Raw genomic sequence first — 21,334 nt, forward strand, 5'->3', positions numbered from 1 at the left:
AAGCCGTCCGACTCCAGTCTTACCTTTCCCCAGGAGGGAGGGGGAAAGGGGGTCTCTCCCCCCCTCAACCCCGCTTGCTCTCGCGCACCGAGTGGGGAGAGGGCGTCAGCTGCCAACCTCCCCTGCACTGCCCTGCGTTCCCTTCTCCCTCTTATGTCACCCGAGTCTTCCCCACCCCCTAGAACAGAACAGGATAGTAGAAATACTGTCTTTTGGAGTCTCCTCAGCGACACTGCTGATTTCCTCTTCGCATTCCCCCATATGAAGGGAAATCTGGAAGGGGGGGGGGACCCAAACTCGAGCACGGGTTGTCCTTTTCGCAAAGTGGTCCAGGACGACTGTATCTGCTGGGAGCCAGGCTGCTGCTCGCGTGGGAAACCTTGGAGGTTGGGGGCTTTCCTGCCCCTTTACAGAGAGGGCGTAGCCTGGGGTGCGGGGTGGGGACACCTGGTTGCTGGTTGTCCAGGTGCTGCTTCTCCCGCCCCCTCTCCCCTGGCCGCGGGGGCTGCTGGGAGTTGGAGCGCAGCGGCACCTGCTTCCCCCTTCCCCGACAGTCGCCTCCTATCTCGCCCCTGCTTTTGCGCCCCTTCACACCTGCTCTTTGAAGAGAGGCACCGCAAATTCCATTCTCTTTTTGTAGGGGGATTGGGGGGGCAATTTAGGACTCCTTTCCCTGACGCCTCTGCACCTGCCTGCTCTGCCAGCTGAGCACCTCCTTGCCAGTTCAGTGTCAAGATTTGGGACGGGGAGCGGCACCCCCTGTCTCAGGGCCCCTGAAAAGACAGGCGGCCCCAGACAGCCCACAGCTGGTAAGTGTTCCTCTTGAAGACCATCCCTCAATCCTTCTCTGCTGGAAGAAGGGGGACGCAGGCAGAAGGAGCAGCCCTCCATACCTGTTGCATCCCTTTCTGGGGTGAGAGAAATGGTCCTCATTGGTTCAAGAGTATTCTTCTGCTTCTCTTCACCTGCCCCCCCCCCCGTAAGAATTCTTTGGAGGGTTATGTCTGGTAGATTCTGCTTTGAATACAATTAGCTCAGTGTGTTAATCAAATTAACAGAGCAGCTGGGTAATGGATGCAAGAGATGGTCAGCGAGCAAAATGACTTATTGGCTGTCACTTTGCAGGGCAGGATGGTGTAAGTTTCCAAAGGCTAGAAAGAGCCAGAGGAACTTGTGTATTTGCTTTTGGGGAAGAAGAAGGCTCTCTCTCTCTCTCTCTCTCTCTCTCTCTCTCTCTCTCTCTCTCTCTCTCTCTCTCTCTCTTTCACACACACACTTCCCCCTCCTCCACTGAGGTGAGCTGCTTGGATATTTCTTACCTCAGCATTTTGATGGACCTTGCACTTTAAATGCTTTTAGAGAAGGAGGAGGATTTTGACAGGTGTTGCCAGGACACACCTGGCAAATGCACCCTCAAGGGCACAGGAGCCTTTGGGACTTTGCTTCTGCAAGACATTTGAGGACTTTGCGGAGGGGTCTGTCTTGGTTCCAAAGATGTGCAGATAGAAGGATTCTCAGTGTAAGAAACTAGTGTGTTGTTGGAGGTGGACTAGAGAGATGGGGCAACTGGTAGACAGACACTGGTGCTTTTCAAGAAAAGTAACCTTGGTGTTCTGGAAGAATTTGCCTATGTTGCACAGTTTTAAAAGATTGGTTTCTTTATTGAAAATAATTTGACAATTAGAGTAGAAATATGTTGTTTTTTTCATTTCTTAGTCTTTCTCTCCAATTCTCTTTACACCCTTGGATGGAAGTGGCTTCCACAAAATTTGCCTGTGGGGGGCCAGACTGGCCAGCAGGTGTGATTCTGTTCCCCTATGGTCAGTGTAGATGCCTCATGGGAAAATGACTTCTCAGAATTTCTTGCGACTGTTTTGTTTTAATGAGTATCTGATTTTAGTTTTGGAGCAGTGGTGCATCGTCTGAGAAGATGGCGAGGCACATAAGTAGAAGTTTGTTTAGGAAGGGCAGGAGGAGAGCTGTTAGAATTTGATAGTGTTGTGTATTGTCCCAGTTCAAGAACATAATTCCTGACCACAGCAGATGTATGTGTGTGTGTGTTCTGGGATTCCAAACCAGATAAGTGCCTTTCCCAGTGCTGGTGTGTTCCTGAACATGCTGTGGTTAAAAATGCATTTGGTGCCCCAGGACTCCTCCAAATGGTTCAGCTTCTGTGAAGAGGAGGGGGGGCACTGAACTCCAGTACGTGAGTGTCTGTGCTGCGGCAGCAAAGTACAGAAGCACTTAAAAATGACGTGGATCCATTACATGCTGCTCCGTTAATTGGGAGACTGACTTGTGTGTTTCCTCTTCTTTGGGAGGCATTTTGCAGGGCTGTGCGGATTGATGCCCTGGCTGCATGCCCAGGGTTGGTCTTGTGACATGAGGAATTGATGAGCTGGTACACGCTCTTACCTTTTGCTAACTGAAATATTAAAGAGCAGTTGAAGTTGAATTTGGTAAACAGAGTGGAATTTATGGCTGTTCTCTTCCTGTCAAAGCTGCTCCTATGAATTAGTATTCTGCTGCCTGAGCGAAATATTTTCCTGTCATGCAGTTTCTGGGCCCTGACTCTTGTGATTTCCGCAGCATTCACAGTTTGTGTTTATAGGGTGATTTTACCAATTTCCAAAAGTCCTTAACAAACATACCTGGCCTCAACCTGTACAGAGGAGACACTCCTGAGCCCTGAATTGTTGGTTTCAGGAACAACGTGGAGTTTTCTGGCACAAGTTTATAGTTTTTATGGACTTAGGTCTCCATTAGGGTCATGAAGTGTTACGCAAAGCTTCAAATAAAGGTACACTTCAAATTTCACTTTAAAGGCTTTTAAAGCAGAAATTGTGCCAAATTGTAGTAATGTTTGTAAAGTGTAGAGTGAGGAGAGTTTTCCTAAGCATGACAACTCTCACTTTTATTACTTTCAACATAGTCATATAGAAATATTTGCTCCTAGCTCTGAAGGAAAGAGAAGGTAGTTATTTCTTCACTGGGGGCTGTTTGGATGTGATGTTTTCCTGGGCTTTTGGCTTTAGATTTGTGTCCAAGCTTGCCATCCAAATATGCTTCTTCATTCTGTGGGCTTTGCTTCTAAAGGGTTAGGCTCCAGCTGTTGTGTAGTCTCTGGGGAAAATGAAGTTGTACTGCTGGAAAAGCATTTAATGGTTTTTGTATTTGTTTAGAAACCAATAAAATTGTTTTTTCTTTTAAAAAAAAGGTTGGCGGGGTAGCTTTGGGGTATTGCTCACAGTTTCAGATGTAATGAAAATGATACTTGTGCAACAGGGCAAGGGTGGTGCTGGTGGTGCTACTGGAAGAGATCCCACCCTGGTGCATTTGTTCACTCATTTGTTCCTTAACCCACAGTCATCAGAATCCAGATGAAGTTAAAGAGCAAAGACCTGCACCATTTTTAGCAGGTGCTCAGCCTCCACAATGGTTGGGTGTAGCTTCAGAACCCCTGCTGTGTGCCCTGACTCTCCTACCCTAACCTTAAATAGCAGTCCTCTCCAGGTTGATTTTGGAGGCCTTAATGGGGCCCAGTAGCAGACGTGATCCTTAATTCGTTCTGGAGGTCTGCTCTTAACCTGAAACTGTTCTTAACCTGAGGTACCACTTTAGCTAATGGAGCCTCCTGCTGCTGCCGCGCCGCCACTGCACGATTTGTCTTCTCATCCTGAAGCAAAGTTCTTACCCAATGTACTACTTCCGGGTTACCAGAGTCTGTAACCTGAAGCGTTTGTAACCCGAGGTACCACTGTATGATTCACCCGACTTATCTAGTGGTAGAAATGTGGAGGTGCTAGAAGGAGCATCATTCACGTTCTGGTGCTACACTCAGTCAAGATCTAGTGGCTCAGGTCTGCTCCTGTTGTGACTGCAGTCATCAAGGGCAGCCCTAAGCAGCACTTGGTGCTGACAGACACCACCAAATATGGGGAGTAAAAGGAGGCAGCGATGGGAGGCAGTGAAGGAAATGAAGAGCTGTGCTCTTCCCTCCAACCAGTGGCTTGTACCTCTTGTTATTACTTCCTCCCTTGCCTTGTTTAAGTTCTATGCAACAGCAGATGGCTGCAGAGAGAATTGTACATTTTTGCTAATTCCTCTCTTAAACTCTGAGGCCAGCTAAGAGCGTCTTGTGCAAATTGCTGGCTTAACATTTTCCTTGTTGTGAGTTGACTCTTCTTTCTGTGGGGTTCGATCTTGACAGCCCGGTTTATCTCCTGTTTTAGTGGGGCTTGGCTAACAGGACTTGAATGTAGCAATTTCAAATGTGAAAATTAAAACATGATTAGTAATCAGGAGAGTGATTGTTCAGCCAGCTAACAAGAGAGCACAAACCTCCCAGGGTCCTTTCCTTCCCCATCTGACCTGCCATTACATCCCAGTGACAAGGCTTTTGATAATCTCTGTGCCAATTTTTTTGTAGCAAATCCAAGGCCAGCCCAGGTTTTTCTTTCCAGTGAGATCATTTGCAAAATATGTTTCTCCCTTGCTGCAGGCATATTTCACTGTGTCACTTGCCAGTGCTCATTTGCTGGGTACTGTGATTCATTAGCCAAGGCTATCTTCTTCTTCTTCTTCTTCTTCTTCTTCTTCTTCTTCTTCTTCTTCTTCTTCTTCTTCTTCTTCTTCTTCTTCTTCTTCTTCTTCTTCTTCTTCTTCTTCTTCTTCTTCTTGTTTAATTTTTCAAAGGGAAGTCACAAAAATACATATCTTGGGAAGATTCTTCATAGTGATTACTGTACTGTATTTATGCAAATCTAATGCACAATGTACTTCCATTTTCAAAACCTTAAAACCAAAAAAGTATTTGTGGTGAATGTAAATGCGCCATCAAACCTAATGTGGACCCTAATTTTCAAGATATAGTTTGGCCAAAAAAAGTGTGCACTACATTTGAGTAAATACGGTAAATCATGTGTAATGTTTTGTTCCATGACCCAGCTTGCTTGTCAGGGAGGAAACTGCCTCCACTCTTGGAACTGTTGTTCCCTGATGTTTGTTTGGACCTGTGATTTGGCCCAAAGTTGGGACCAGGCCTTCCTTGCCAAGGCCACAAACAAGTGACCTTTCACCTCTTGAACATGGCTCACTACCTGCAAAGTGGGATGGAAGTAAGAGCTGCCCATATAAAACATGATCCTGAGGCTTAGTACAGCTGTGATCCAAGTTGCTACAGGGCTAGGAGCAGCTGCCTTTGGCATTCAGGGGGAGCCTGAAAGGTCCATCTCCAAACAGTGAAGCAATTACTCTTGTGTTTCTTATCTCCCTGGTCTCAACCCATAAGTCCTGGAAGCTCACAGATCCTTATCAAGCCCCCCCCCCACTTTTTCAATGCACACATTTGCTTCAGCCATTTAAGTCTGCCATGGAAGAGAAATTTCTGAAGGAGGGAGAAATCTGAGCAGTGCCTTTTCTAGGTCAGCCTGCCTTTATTTATTCATGCATATTTTCTGCTTCATCCAAAGGGTTTGAAGCTTTTCAATATAATGCATAAATAATACTCTTCCAGTATTATTAGTCTTGCTATTATTTATTTATTTATTTATTTAATAATAATAATACCGGTAATAATTAATTTACTCTGCTCTTGGGTCACAGAATGAAATCTTCTAAAAATTTCATCCTGTCCCACCTGTCAAGAGCCCCATGAATTGAGAAGAGAGGCAGGCTCCTCCTCCTCCTCTTCATCTTCCTCCTCCTCCTCTGCCTCCTGAAGAGAGTCATCGAGGAGGGCAGAGCAGTGTTCAAAATTCACCAGGTGCCAGGTGACCAAGTGAAGATGCCCAGGCTCCAGGTGGCTTACATCCCCACCATCTGGAGGTGCATGGCTGGGGATCCTTCAATCTTGCCTGTTTTCACACATTAACAACTAATCCTGTAGAATTCTATCAGTGATATTTTATCTGCACAATCAGAATGTATTTCAGGAACAAAAGTCGTATTGAAAATACAAGTTTCAAGCCGTCTGGCCCCAACATGGCAACTAGACATTCTGTTTTGGTGTCTGTAACCCTGGTTTAAGGGACCCAGGTGGCTCTGTGGGTTAAACCACTGAGCCTAGGGCTTGCTGATCAGAAGGTCAGCGGTTCGAATCCCTGTGGTGGGGTGAGCTCCTGTTGCTTGGTCCCAGCTCCTGCCAACCTAGCAGTTCGAAAGCACATCAAAATGCAAGTAGATAAATAGGAACTGCTATAGCGGGAAGGTAAACGGCGTTTCCATGTGCTGCTCTGGTTTGCCAGAAACGGCTTTGTCATGCTGGCCACATGATCTGGAAACTATACGCCGGCTCCCTCGGCCAGTAATGCGAGATGAGCGCGCAACCCCAGAGTCGGTCACGACTGGACCTAATGGTCAGGGGTCCTTTACCTTTAACCCTGGTTTAAGGAGTTGTTTGGCGCCTAGTTTATATATCTGAGTTTCTAACACTGGGGCAGAGGCCAGATCTCCAGGGATTTCAGGGACAGTTTGCTCCAAGGAAAGTCTAAATGGACTTTTTCAGGGCAAGGGATGGGAGCTGCAACCTGCAGAATGGAAGCTTTGCAGTGGCTGCATTTAGCACTCTGCACATACTCACAGGCATAGTCTATTTGCTCTGGGCACAGAGATACTGGGATCCCCTCTTTATGCTTTCTTAAGAAAGAAGGCTGGATTACTTCTTGCTTGGTGCCTGTGAAAAGGACTGAAAAAGAACACAAACCCTTTTGTGTTGGCGGGGATAGGAGAGAGTGGTGTGGTTTCTGGGACTCACAGTAGCCAGTGAAATCACTCAAGGCTCTTTGGGCCTGGTTTTGTGTTCTCAAAACCTGCCGCACCAAAATAACATGAAACTCTTCCAGGGATCATAGCGGGGAATCTGCTTTGTGAGCTTTGCAAAGATTCAGCCACTGTTTTGCTTCACGGTCTGCCTGGTTGACACCCAGGATCATGACATGCTTTAACGGTAGCCCTGTACCTGGTTACGAAAGAAAGAAAGAAAGAAAGAAAAGCAAGGGGGGAAAAGCTGGGGATTGGAGGATATTTTTATCCTCCTGCCCACCTGTTCACCAGCAGTGCCCCCAATATGATGCCTTCCCAAATATCCCTAGGCGGACAGAGGAGTCATCTGCCTGGCAGCTGCTTCAACCCCTTGTTATCAGTGAATTCCTCTGCCTACCTGCCATGTTTGCATGTCTACAAAGAGTGCAGGGTTTCTCCCCATATTTTCCTTCCCAGCAAGCTTGTAGGGGTAGGCCAGCCTGAGAGGCAATGACTGGCCTTGAAATCACCCAGTGAGCTCCATAGTTGAATGGGAATTGATCCTGGGCCCTACCCCACCCCCACTTGGACATAGTCCTCCACTTACAGCATACTTGATCTTCTGAAGTGTTGCCTTTTACAGAATCTTCATATCTGGAAGCACTTTGATGCCCGGTTTTAATGCATCTCTGCAAGAGGGCAGAGTTAAGGTTGCAACCCTAAATTTGAATTTCCTGATGCTTGCAGAAATGTTTTCTGTTTTTATTGCACCATAGATTACTAGGCTTGTTTCAGTTCTCATTATGGACTTAAATTCTGTTAAATGTTGGAGGAGTTCTTTTGTTCTCAGCAGTTTTCCTGTTGTTGTTTTTTTTTGAAGGCTGTAAAATCATTAGTGTGAAGGAAGATTAAAAAGATGCATAACAATTAAAATGTTAATGCTGCCTGCATTTCTGTCTTCTGAAGCTGCTCAAGCATCTTGGACAATCTTCTCTTACTCCCCTTCTCATCTTAACTGCACAATTTTTATTCTGCACCAACTCCCTGCTGAGCCAGTTATCCTGAAATGGGAACACAGACACACACATTTGGGGAGTGGGGGACTTCAAGGCAACAAGCCCTGAGTCCTGTTGGTCCTCAAGGGACACCTGCCTGCCACCTCCCACTCAGTCCTGCTCTTACAGGTGGCAGTACTGGCTCTCAGGCCTGCTCCTTTCCTCTCTGCCTTACACTTTGCCCCAATCTCATTAGCAGCTCTCCCTTCTGCAGGGCCAGTGGGAAGACACACCAAGTGCCTCTGTCTAAGCAACAGGTCCAACAACTCCCAGAGTGAGCAATTGGGAGCTGCAAGGGGGAGGCATAAGCTGCCAGCAAGAAAGAAGATTCCCCCCTCCACACACTGCTGGTTTGTCTTTGGAAGTTGCATTTTTGCCTGAAATGTATTGCCTTCCAGAGCTGATTGACATCTTGGACTCTTGGGATTGCCTTTGAATAACTTGCTTGGATGTTTGAGTTCCTTTATTTTTATGAACAGCATTTAAATTGTTATCCCACTTACCCCCAAAATTTGTGTCTCCAACTGCCAGCCACGTGCAGGGAGACATTCCCAAAACTGTTTTATGGATGTAGAATGACAACATCTGAAACAGCAATCCAAGAATGCCAGTGAATTTGGCCACAGCCTTTGCTTCTCCTGATTTTATAAATCCCCTCTTTCTCAAATAGTGAAGGAAACAAACTGATCCATCTGTTCTTTGCATTGGTGAAGATCCCATGACAACTGTGCAGCCATTTAGTGGTTATTGCTCAAACATCTCTTGAAGCAGATATTACTATCTCACAAAGTCCCATACATAATTTGGGGAAGGGGCCACTACCGTAGACACAGGGGACTCCAAAATCTGTGGTGGAATCAGCAAGCCTCGTTTGTCTGACATGCCAGCAGATGATGCAACAAGACTTTTTGCTGTTTTCTCCAACAGAATGGCACAATGACCCTGCAGGAAATTGTCTTTTCTGAGTTTGGCATTCCATGTGAGCTGGAATAATGCACATACACCCTACAACAAGCCCCCCAAAACAACAACAACAACACCACGGCCCAAGAGTCTGTTCAGCAGCCTCAGCTTTAGCAGCAGGAGTCAGTTGGGACCCCACCCTCCCAGGCCAGGTGGAAAATGCATCATGAAGAGATGTGCAACATAGCAAAAGCTTTTAGGAAACAGTTGAAAAGTTGCATATATAAAAACAGTCTAAACCTTTTTTTTTGCTTCTGTGTGTATATATTGTGCATATATATTGTGCATTTAAAACAGTGGCACATGCATCAAGTCAGCATGACAGCTTCCCCAGTGTAGGAGGCCCAAGGCCGATGCTGACGCTTCTTTTGCTTCAAGCTTTGTTTTCCCAGATCCTACAATAGCACAGCTCAGAGAAATGCCAAGGCTGGCTGAGGGCCATTTCAGACAAAACGGGGGCAGTGGACTATGTGTGTCAGATGTAGGGGGCTCAAGGGGCCTCCTGGGAATGGTGTCCAAAATAGGTCTCTGTTTTGTGAGAGAAAGATGGAAACTGTCATAAATGGCAGACTTGTCTCCCCATGACTTCCTCTGATATTTCTGAACTTGAATGAAAGCCTGGGCCATCACCAACACGATCCTTTTTCCTCCCACAATACTTGTTCTTATTAATGCACTAATTAGTGCTCCCCCTTCTCCCTCTCCTTTCCCCCATGTGCCCATAGAATGGAATCTGCTAAACAAATGGCTCTGAAGATATCCTATTCCTTATAAGATGTTTGTGTGGCATCGTGAATTAGAGTAGCGAGAGGTTTTAATTCAAACACAGTCACAAGAAGGGATATTTTTCTCGCTCAGTTTTCTCCTTACATAAATGTTTTCTTTTATAGTGCAAATTACTGTGGAGAATGTTTTGACTAAACTTTCCAGACTTTTCCTGGCACTCTGGAGAAATGACAACTGATTGTTCAGGCTTTGTCAGGGTTCTTGACAAGCCCTTTGCTTCTCCCTCCTGCTCCCAGGGCTGTGGTCACTTGTCTCTCTGACCCCCCTGCCCTGCTCCCTCCAGGTAATACTCTACTTGGACTGTGGGGCTTCCTGAAGGGGCTGCAATCTGCCTCCCCCTCAGTGGCCCAGGTCATTCTTGCCTCTTTCCAGATAGATGGCCTTACTGGTCCCTTCCAACTTTCGGTCTGTGATTCAATGGGGGAGGCAGCCCTGCAGAATTGGCAGAGTTAGTTTACTGCCCTTGCAATAAATGCATCTTTGATCCCTAAACTAGGGAAGAGTTAATCCTTTTCACATCTACAGTGATACAATTTAAATATTTTTTTCTTCCTCTCTCAGCATGAGAGTAACAGCCAAGAATCTCAATTGGTTATGTAAATTCAAAGCAGAGGCATGATTATTCCAACTTCGTTTAATTTGTGAGTGAATATAATAAAAGGTGTTCTGAAAATGAATTATAATGACGCTTGGCTCAGGCTATTCTTGCATAAAATAAGTGTCCGACTTCTGCCTAGCTGCAGGATGGATCTGTGGGGTACCCCCCCTCGTTTGCTCTTGCTGTCTCCCCTTCAAAATAAATAAATCAAATTGTGAATTAATAGATTGGCATGCAAAAGCCCTAGGTTCAACAGCCAATATATCTAGGTGGGAATGTTCTCTGCCTGAAAACCTGGAAAGTTGTTCCTGCCAGTCATTGTTAACACTACTGAGCTAGATGGACCAATGAATCTGACTCGGAAGAAGGCAGCTTCCAATGCTCCTAAATGAAGAAGAGCCCTGCAGCTGGATCAAACCAAAGACCATCTAGCCCAGAGTCTGATGTCTTGCTGTGGAACAGATTGTTCTAAAGGGCGTGAGGCTCTGGGTCCTGCCACTGCTGGTGCTAAGTACCAAAGTTACCTCCTTACCTCCTCCTCTTCATCTTGGTGCTTTGGTCACAGTTTCCACCTCTGTTTGCTTTGGGGTCAGGGGGTTCCACTGGGATGGATGCTGCAGAGAGTTACTTCAGGTTGTAGTGTGGACATGCCACCTGAAGATTGCTACCCCCACCCCCTGCTGCACCCGCTATTCTTTGGAGCAAATAAATCTACACAAATCCTAACTGCTATAAAAACACACCCCAATTGTACTCCAGGCTATTCAATATATAGCAGAGCTTAAAAGCACTTATTGCCTTTCTCCCTCTTGCCGGAAAAAGATGAAACAAACCCATTTGTAGAAAAGCCTCAAATGCAGAAACCAACTATTCTAATTTCCAGTCCATTCCCTTTATTCTTCCCCCTTTCTAAAATGTAAAAGGAGCAGGGCACAATGCACAGAAGAAATGATTTCCATAAGCAGACCATTTCGGCAGCTAATTTTACCACCACTTACATCTGACTTTATGACTAATATCTCATGCTAACTATATTAATCCTATCAGGTTTTTGGAGCAAGAAAAAATGAGACTGTATATTTTATGGATGCAGTAACTTCTGAGCCATTAGACATCTATGCTGACATGAAAGTAATTAAATATTACAGGGCACCAGTTTCCCCCATGAAAACCCTGGATGTTTGAATGTAGCTTTGCAGGTGGGGGATGTGCAGATGACCCCTTGAATATTACTGGTTATAGGTGAGCAGTCTTTCATTTTTCCTTAGTTGTGAAAGAGGCAAGTGTGTCCCGCCTTAGTTGCATGATAGCACAGGCCCTTTGGTCCATTGTAGTGGGAGGGGTGGATTGGTGCTGTTTTAGTTTTAATTTAATATTATCTTGTTTTTTGGTGTAGCAGCCATTTATGTAATGCAGCTGATGGCAAAATGTTTTGTTAAGGGTTTCTCAGTTAAGTCTGTTTCTGCAGAGAATATAATGGTTCTCGGAGACCCAATTAAGAAGCTAGAACATTAATAGGGGCCATAAATCATCAAGTTAGAGCCAGCAAGAGTGGTTCAACTTGCCCTTTTGGACAGTTTGCTGTTCTGCTGCTTAGTCATTCTGAGGGGCATGCAGGGAGGTTTGGGGATTAATAGGGGCAGGGAACTCAACTGCTGCCCAAGGATGCCACTTGGCGCAAGGGACTCTGGTTCTTAGGCATCTCCTGGCTCTCTTTGGATGGTGTTCTTTGTGGGGAATCACCCATGCCAAGAGGGACATGATGCTGAGCAGTGCCATGCTTGCTATTTAACTAATGTGGCGAGTGAGCTTGAAAGCTGTTTCGACAACTGTTTGTTTTTTAAGAAGTGAGCAAACACTGAGAGAAGAACTTTGTGGTTAAAAATAAAATAAAAAGAGGAGGAGGAGAAAACAGCAAGGGAGAGCACAGTCTTATTTGAGCTTGACTGCAAAATTCCCTGTATTTCCCAATTTTGAAGGTTGTAACTTCAGCTGTGCAGAATGTGCATTTTTCAGAGCGCTCTCACTGACAAGACCTGGCTGAAATTCTCTCTTGTGATTCTCATTCTTTCAGCTGGGAAGGGCTCTGTGGGGTCAGTGCATTTACTCCATTGATGCAACCCTGGACTTGTGTAAAGCACTGTTTTGCTATTTTCCCTGATGAGCTAGATGCCTCCTCCCCATTGCCCAGCAATCCATCCTAATCTGGTAGCTGCAAATGGAAAGGCAGGAGGAAATCCCAATTCATGAACAGGACCTGAGCTCCACAGAAGCAACTCTCCATACTTGTGATTTCCAGCAACTGGACCATCATGGCAGGATGCCTCTGAATACCAATTGCCGGGAGCGGGGCTAGTGGTTACTGGTATGCTGATCCTCAGGCATGTCCAAAGTCCATTTCGGGGGCCTAATCCGGCCCGCTGGTTGGTTTAATCTGGCCCCTGTGGCAGTTTATTCCCTGGGGTAACAATCCTTAAAAAAACCTTAACAATCTCAATCCTAAAAGAAGCTCAACAACTCCAACCCTTAAAAAATCTCAACAACTTCAGTCCTAAAAAAAAACCAAAAACCCCAAAAGGTCAAAAACTTCAATCCTAAGAAAGGTCAACAACAACTTTGGTCAGCCCTTTGGTAGGCCCCCACGACCCTTCATCAAATCTGGCCCTCTTTGAAAAAAGTTTGGACACCACTGCTCCAAGAGCTTGCCTAATGCTCTTTGTCCAGGAAACTGAGCTAAGGAAGGGGATGTTTGCTGATGAATGTGCCTGGGCCCTTTTGCCCTTGCTTTGACACTTGCACAAGTGGGGAGCATTTTACTGGTTCCTGGAGTGCTGCAGAGGACTAATGGGCCCACTCAGTTTTGTTCTGTCCTCTTCTCTGGGTCTTCATCCCCAGCTGCTCCACACATAGGAGTTTCCCCCCCCATAGGCACTGGTGGGGGGCAGTAGTTGAGAAAGGGGAGAATGGCTGAGGAAGCTGTTTCCTATCCCTCAGCAGATGGACAAAACAGCTGCAGAATTGGTCTCTGAGTCAGGTCCAGGTTCAGGTCACCTGGTGGTTTATGCAGCCGCTCCTCTTCTGCCTGAGAAGGAAGGCAAAGTATAGGAAAAGGACTTGGCTTCATAGGCTGAGCATTTGAATATTTTCACAGGCAAGCAGAGAAAAGCATATTGATCCAGGGAAGCTTCCCAAAATGCTGGGCTTATTTGCAAACCTTGGAAACGCTTCCAGCTTCTGCATATTTATTTTCTTTCTTTCTTTCTTTCTTTTTTAAAGGAAGCATACATGAAATACAGTATAATGTCAGGACGATAGTTGATCGTAAGTCGTAGGTGGAGTCGTAGGTGCTGCAAAATGAATGAGTGCCCAGATCCGAGGATGGTGGTATTTTGCACCAGGGAGGCTAGGAAAATATCTGCACTGTAGACACCTTTGTGTGTAGCAAGCTTTTAGGAGGTTTTTGCCCTATGTCTGCTTGTGGACCTGGAGTGAAGCCACAAGTTAGTTTGCTTGCTGGGCTGCAGCTCCGTTGCTTTGCTTATAGTTTACAGAAGAGCCGAGGCTGCCTCCGTTTCCTCTCCATTCTTCCACTCCACATATGGGACCCCCTATAAGGCAAGGTGGACAGGGTCACACAGAGGGCTGCTCCCCAAGGCTTCTTGTTCCAGAAAACCTCTGAATTTGTTGACATACTTGAGGAGTGAATCAACCCCTAATGAGTTCTTTGTCGTGGGGTGATCATCTAAGGGGGGTGGGGGTGGGGTCTTGCACTTCTTCCTCCTGCAAGATTTCAAAGGGTTCAGGAAGGCAGTGTGGATGTGGAATCCTTGGGCTGTGTGGACACAAGAAGGTTGTACGTTGAGGTGTCTGGTGTGCAGCAGGAGCAGCAGCACCTCGTGGTTGTGGGAGTAGAGAAGAGCTCCCCCTACTTTTTAGAAAGGTCTCTTTGTGTCTGGGTTGATAACTGCCAATCAAGTTTCCATCATTATGGGAGGTATACCCTTAGCCACCCGCTTCTGGGGAAGGGCAGCAGGTGCAGTCCTCGGTGCCATAGTCCCAGGTCTTGAGTTTGGACTGTCCCTTTCCCACCTTGCCTTGTCCAAAGCAACCTCCTCCAGAGTTCCCTCCTTGGGGAACTTCAGGTTTTGCTCTGATAAGAGGTTGGATGGCCAGCTGTCAGGGATGCTTTCTTTATGATACTTTTGTTGCTGGGGGTTGAACCAGATGACCCTTGGGGGCTCTTCCAGTTCTATGATTCTATGAAGAAATGTGGCACTGGGGTGGAGGTGCAAGGGTGGAAGCAGCTTAAGGTGTAAAGCACTATGTGTTCTGCGAACGCAGGGCTGGGGACTTGTCTGTATGCCATGGTGTGGGGCAGAGCTGGCCCTCACCAGCTGGGAGTTCTAAGTGCCCCTTCCATTGGAAGGAAAATGGAACATGGGCATTACAGCTTCTTTTGTGGTGGGTGGAGGGTGGTCCTGTGTGTGTGTGTGTGTGTGTGTGTGTGTGTGTTGCCCCTCTCCCTCTCTCTCCCCACCCTCTGCTGCATCCTCTTGCTTTCTTCCACCTGCTTGCCTCCCTGGTTCAGCCTCTTCCTAGTTGCTCCTTCCAGCCTTTGGCTTACAGGCTCTCCCAGCCTGGGTGGCTGCTGCCTTGTCTCGCCTGCCCTCCTTCCTTGTACTTCTGTCATGAATCAGAGCAACATTTAACAAAACAAGATCCTCTCACTGTTGCAAAAGAGCTTTGGGGAAATCTGGCTTTTGTGGTTCAGGGTCTTACTCCGATGCACCAGGAAGGCAGGCAACGTTTAGCTTTTATTTGGCCCAGAGGATTCTTACAACATTATCCACATTTCCTTTAATTTGTGGGATTTCTAGTAAATGGGTTTAAAATTAGGTCTGGGCACAAAGCCAAAGAACATCTGAATGGTGCAAAACTGCAAGGCAACAAATGGCGAATTCTGAACAGTTTGCTTTCATTTCTCTCTGGGTGCTGGCAGGATTAACGGAAGAAAGTGTGTGTGTATGGGGGGGTGTTATATTTTTCTCTAAGCTACCATAGCTGCGGAGAGGCATTGCCCATCATCCTACCCCACCTGTTCCTTCTTTGGATGTGTGAATGGGCTTAATCAATGCACATCAGTTAAAGGAGCACGTGAGTTAAAGGGGCACATTAAAAGGCATTAATCAGGCTGGTCCCCTACACCTCTGCCTGGCTACTGGGCTCCTTAGGTTGTGGCCCTGCTGAGGGTGCCATGTGTGAGGAGTATGTTTAGTTTGCACTAGAAACTGGGCTTTTAGTGTTGTGGCTCCAGCCTTCTGGAATCATGCAAGTGTCTTGATATTTAGTCACTTTTGCTTAAGGAAGTATTCCTTGAAATAGGACCCAGTCATTTGATGGAATAGTTATGGTATAATTGTATAAGTCAATCTATTGCCTTTATTTTGCTGAGTTTGTAATCTTTTATATTTTGTCTTAATTGCACACAGCTTCATTAACATTTTTGTTGTGAAGATGTTTTATAAACCTACAGTCGCTCCATTTCCCCAAGGGAAATAAGAGGGAAAAGAGGAAGATGGAGTTCACTTGCTGGGGGTGGGGAATTTCCTAAGGAAGAAGTGGCTGCCATGTGGGGGCCGGTGATGGACAGAGGTGGTGGTCTCCTGCAAAATGTCCCCCTTTTCAAACCAGAACTCTGTGAACAGGCAAAAATGTGAGCAGCTGCTGTTCCACGCTGCACTGGGAGGTCTCCTCCAGCCAGCCCTATAATACTTAACCATCCTTACATGTGAAAGGGAACTAATTACTCCCAGGGAGAGTCTTAACCAGCTTAGCCAGAAGGCTAATGATTCTTGGGGCAGGGGGATAGATATTGCAATGAGCATCCAAGTCTTAAGGAGACTTCTGAAAGAGGTTGCAAGAGGAGGAGGAGGCTGAGTCAAGCCTTTGGTCACTCCCATCAGCCCTGTGAGAGTTGGGAGTTCCCACACTGTAGTGGCAGCTCTCTAAGACTTGAAGTAGAAACAAGGGCCTTCCCAGCCCCACCTAGAGGTGGTATTTGGGGCTGAACCTGGGAACTTCTGCCCCCTCCCTTCCCTCATCCAGCCTGCTGAGTCCTTCTCAACCACCAGCTGTGTCTTCCTTGGCCTCCCCAGGGGTGGCTGTCATCTGTGACTTGTTCTCTCCCTTGGCCTTCAGCAAAGAGTGGGAAAGTAGCAATGCTTAGAACCCCCTGGAAAAAAACACAGGCAGAGAGAAAGTCAAAATATCTCAATTTTAAAAGTAAAATAACAAATTGGAAGGCCAGGGGAGGTGGGTGGGTGCTGTGGGGCTGCCCACAGGTACCACATTGAGTGTGTGGGTGGGGACCCAGCTTTAAATAACACACATTTGGTTTTTCCTGCTGCCTTCTGTGTAGTTTATTATTTTAATGTGATTTTATCTGAAATGTTGTGCTTGCTAGCTGCCTTCGGGACCCAAATTGCACAGGGAGGTGGGACCCCAAGGACAGCATAGAATTGTAGGGTTGGAAGGGACCCAAAGGGCCATCTAGTCCCACTCATCTAGTCATCTATTCCAACCCATAGAACAGAGCAACCTCTGGGGAGGGGCCCTTCTCCCTTCCACCTGTCCTGAACCTCAGTTCCTCTCCTGGGTGTAGGGTGGGTTCCAACCTTATTGTTGTTTCCCGGACAGTTTTTGCAATACCAGACCTGAATGGCAATACAGCAAATGTAAATCTCCAAGAGAGAAAGGATTACATCTGATTTTAAGCACAATTAGAAATGCAAGTGGAACACTTTGTATTTCACCTCATCGTCTACTATTTATGGCACGATATGCAAATAAACCAAGCTATGAATATTAAACTTGTAAACTCTTTCTCTGCCTCTTTGAAGGGTGCAGCCAGGGGGGCCTTAACCACTGCCTCTGATGGCTCAAGGGGGCCCTGTCCACCCCAGGGCTTCCTTTGTGGCAAGAGGAAGGGATGGCTAGAAACTACCTAGATGAAATGGATTCAGCCCTTGGGAGATCACAGAATAACAGGATTGTAGGAATGGAAGGAACTCAAGGGTCATCTAGTCCAACCCCTTGCAATGCAGGAATCTCAGCTAAAGCATCCCTGACAGGTGGCCATTGTGAGTCAGTTGATGAATCAGAGGCAAGAGTAAAGGTAAAGGACCCCTGGACAGTTAAGTCCAGTCAAAGGCGATTATGGGGTTGCGACATTCATCTCGCTTTCAGGCCGAGGGAGCCGGCGTTTGTCCACAGTCGGCTTTCCGGGTCATGTGGCCAGCATGACTAAACCGCTTCTGGTGCAATGGAACACCGTGACGGAAACCAGAGCGCATGGAAACACTGTTTATCTTCTCACTGCAGCAGTACCTAGTTATCTACTTGCACTGGTGTGCTTTTGAACTGCTAGGTTGGCAGGAGCTGGGACAGAGCAACGGGAACTCACCCTGTCGTGGGGATTCGAACCACCGACCTTCTGATTGGCAAGCCCAAGAGGCTCAGTGGTTTAGACCACAACGCCACCCGTGCTGCCCTTCCAAGAGGCTTTGTAGGACTGGAGATGGTGGAGAGCTTGGATAGGATGAACTCTACAGAGCCAGCACACTGGCAGTGACAGGATCCCACCTTGCTGTTTCCTCCAGGGAGGACCCAGCTGAATTTTAAGGAAAAACAGCTGAGTTTCTTTCGCTCTCCACCCCCCTCCCCAAATCTTTCAAGTTGGCCCTTTCAAATCAATTCATGCCAAAGTAAATACCTGTATTTTTATATACTCATTAAATTATGGTGTTGTCCAAATCCATATTTGATTATCACATCCCACTAATAAGTACTTGCTGAAGCAAGCAGAGGAAGTGACAGTAAATGCTTTTTGAGGCCTTCTGCACTTTCCTGTCCCATACTCCTATGTTGAGCACCGATAAGATGCTTCTGCTGTTGGGCTGCTCCTACTGCTCCTCCCACCCCCAGATAAGGGGCAGAGCCAGGCACTTGCATTTATTGATTTACAAAGTAGTTATTTATGAAAGTTTTCTTTAGAAAATGTGGAAGCACTAGAGCAGGGGTCAGCAAACTTTTTCAGCAGGGGGCCAGTCCGCTGTCCCTCAGACCTTGTGGGGGCTGGACTATATTTTTTGGGGAAACTGAACGAATTCTTATGCCCCACAAATAACCCAGAGATGCATTTTAAATAAAAGCACACATTCTACTCATGTAAAAACACCAGGCAGGCCCCATAAATAACCCAGAGATGCATTTTAAATAAAAGGACACATTCTACTCATGTAAAAACATGCTGATTCCTGGACCGTCCGCGGGCCAGATTTAGAAGGCGATTGGGCCGGATCCAGCCCTTGGGCCTTAGTTTCCCTACCCATGCACTAGAGACCCCCACCCTGCCCTGCTGTGTAGGAGGGAGTACTGTATGGAGAAATCTGCTATCCAACCTCCTCTTCCCCGGACAAGATCCTGTGTGGAGGTTCTTGCTCTAGCTCCCTTTGAGAGAGGTAAAGATTCATGGCAAGGGAGGTAGCCTTGTGGGCATATGGTTGCTCTTCCCCAGATTTGTGTTGAGATAAGCACCCAATTTGCTTTCTGTTGGTGCAAGTGAAATGCCCATTGTAGCATCCCTGCTTTGTGCCTTCCCATCAGCATGCAGAATGGTGGCCCCCAGTGAGACCCAAGGCAGTGAGACCCACTGCTTGCCTTGGAGGTAGTGAGACCTACACTGCTTTTTGACTGTGTTGCTCAAATCTTGCTCTTTGAAGTCTAGTCTCTCCTTTGCCTGTTTCTGTTTGATTCTCAAATGTGCTTTTGTCGGAGCCCCTCAGCCAAGGCTGGTTATTCTTTGGGGCTACCATGTCTTTGGGGCAAATTGTTAATTGTTACATTTTCCCCATTTTGGCGGTGTTGTTTCATGCTTTGTTTTGTGTTCCAGGGCCTCAAACTGGCTTGGGCCATCTCTGTCCAGCTTTTGTTGCACCGTCTTCCCAAGTAGGGCCCTCCTCCTCCTCCTGTTGATATTTGTCCCACAGGTGGCATTGTGAAGGGAAATCCCAGATTCTTCCCTGTGGAACAGCAGCACACATGTGCCCCCCACCCCCAGAAGGCAGGGCTTGTTCCTGGGTAGAGCCTGGCCTCGCTGGCTACAGAAGCAGGCAGAGTACTTTGATGGCTGCGGGTTTGGTGTGTGGGTGTGTATGTATGTGTGCGTGTGTCACAGTCTCCCTGAAGAACAGACATGGCTCATGAATGCAAATGGAAAATATGCCAATCTCAGCATTGTAGTTGCATGTGATAAATACTATTTGCATATCATTTTCCTGACTTTGATGAGCATCTGAATACAGTTTCACTTATTCTTCAGCTTCATGGCTGGCAGATTGGGAAGGTCTGAATGGGGAATGTGTTTCAGCTCTTACAGCAACATACTACCCCGAGTCTTTTTTCATGCTGATGTGAAATTTCAGAACCAAACAAAGAAGGGAGTCATCAGGCTGCCTCCACCTCAAAGCACCTGAAGGACCACTGATTTATTTATTTTTGGTGGGGTGTGTATGTGAGCGAGCTTATTGTTGGCACCCATCTGTCTCCAGAGACAGTAGAGTGCGCCTTCAGGGGTGAAGTTAAACCATTGCATTAGCAGCACCGAAGTGACTTTGCAGGGGAGTAATCAGTGTATATGGAGGTCCAGGCTGTCCATATGGCAAGACCCCCCCCCCCCCAGCCTTGCTAATGTGGTTCAAAGAAAAGCAGAGCAATATGTTTGGCATCAGCTTGCCTGCAGGAGTTGTCAGGAGACACTCAAGGCATCTTCCAAGCGTCTTAGGGACTCCACTCTGGATTTGTGTAGGGTTTACTCCTTAGCCTTTTCTTCTCCCAAATAAGGCAGCAGAGGTTTAGGATCAGAGTTTTCCTAGTTGGTTTCCTTCACAGGTTGATGAGCTCCATCTGCCCCTTACTTCCTTCTACAGCATGTGCAGAAACCGCCTTCTTGACCATTGGACCCACTAATAGTTTCTTCTGCTCAATTTGCTGGAGCCTGTCTTCACATGCAGGCGACGTACCTAACTCACTTAGGTTTTGAGAACCATTGGCTACCCTCACCTGGTTTAGCTAGCCAGTTGAAGCTGTTTCCTGGGGTGTGGCTGCTGTTGCATGCTGACAGCTTCTAGGAGCCACAGGTGAGAGCTGAATGTAGGGTGGGGACCCCAAGGTGGACAGACTACCCCAAAAGGAGCACGATGTGTCCCCCACCAGAGGTATTACCCCTCTCCTAACACCCCATACACTGGGGAACGAGAAGCCCACAGTCATTAATCTTTTTGCATATTTCAATAGGGACTAGCGATGTCTTGTTTCAAAAACCTAGACTCACAGAAAACCAGCCTAGGAAAAGAGTTTCAGGGTTGAGGTCATGGGCAGCAAACAGAGGGCAGCAGCTGCAGTAGGACCAAAGGCTGAAGCAAGGTCCAGCTGAAACAGCAAGCCTTTTCAACCCCTTCCTGCCTATGAAGGTCCAGTAGCCAGATTGTGTGGGGGGCAGAGTGAGTGGCTCAGTCTTTGCAGTTCTGTGGCTCACTGCATGGGGCAGCTGCATGCAGGCCCAGGAGCTGCTGAGGGAGTCCAGAGGCTGGGGGGGGCATCCAATTAGCCTCCACCCTTAATTTTGAAGGGGGTGGTGCTGTGAAGGTCAGGAGGGGGGAGACTGGGGGAATCCCACCTGAATCTGGCCCAAGGCTGCCTTGTAGCCTTTGGCTGCTACTCGAAATAGGGGACACTATGCTCAGGTTCCTGTCCAGTGTCATGGGAGGCAAGGAGGGAAGGACGGAGAAGCACATCTGCAGCCCCTGCAAAAGTGAGTCCCCCAGCTACTTGCCTGCCTGCCAGCCAGCCAGCCAGCCAGCCAGATGGAGAAGTGAGCTGCCTTCTGCCTTTTCCTTTTCCCTTTCCCTTGCAGTAAAAAAGGGGGGGAACCCGGTCCCCATTGCATCAGAACTAGGCAGCATTCCTGGTGCTCTCATGTCGGTTTCTGCTGACTCACAGTGTAACTTGCTGAAGGGAGAGAGAAAACAACCACCTAAAGTTCAGGGCTGTCCATCCCATCCCACCATACTAGGCAATGAGCTGAAGCAAGAAACCGCCTGCTAGAGGAAAGAGAGGGTGCAAATGCAAAGAG

At 47.1% G+C, this 21,334-nt stretch overlaps 1 protein-coding gene across 5 annotated transcripts in view; it reads left to right on the forward strand.

Annotated features, from left to right (window-relative positions):
- The window catches only part of NACC2 (NACC family member 2), a 62,070-nt gene that overhangs the window by 14,710 nt on the left and 26,026 nt on the right, over nucleotides 1-21,334 (forward strand). The window contains exon 1 of one of the 5 annotated variants that reach the window (XM_060270316.1): nucleotides 7-21,334. The exons of 3 other annotated variants lie outside the window; for them this stretch is intronic. The gene's annotated coding sequence lies outside the window, so the exon portion shown is untranslated. Of the gene's footprint in view, nucleotides 1-6 lie in introns of those variants that run through there. One more of the 5 variants, XM_035113184.2, reaches the window with a different exon arrangement.

The sequence above is a fragment of the Zootoca vivipara genome, chromosome Z (genome assembly GCF_963506605.1).
Source record: "Zootoca vivipara chromosome Z, rZooViv1.1, whole genome shotgun sequence".
NCBI lineage: Eukaryota > Metazoa > Chordata > Lepidosauria > Squamata > Lacertidae > Zootoca > Zootoca vivipara.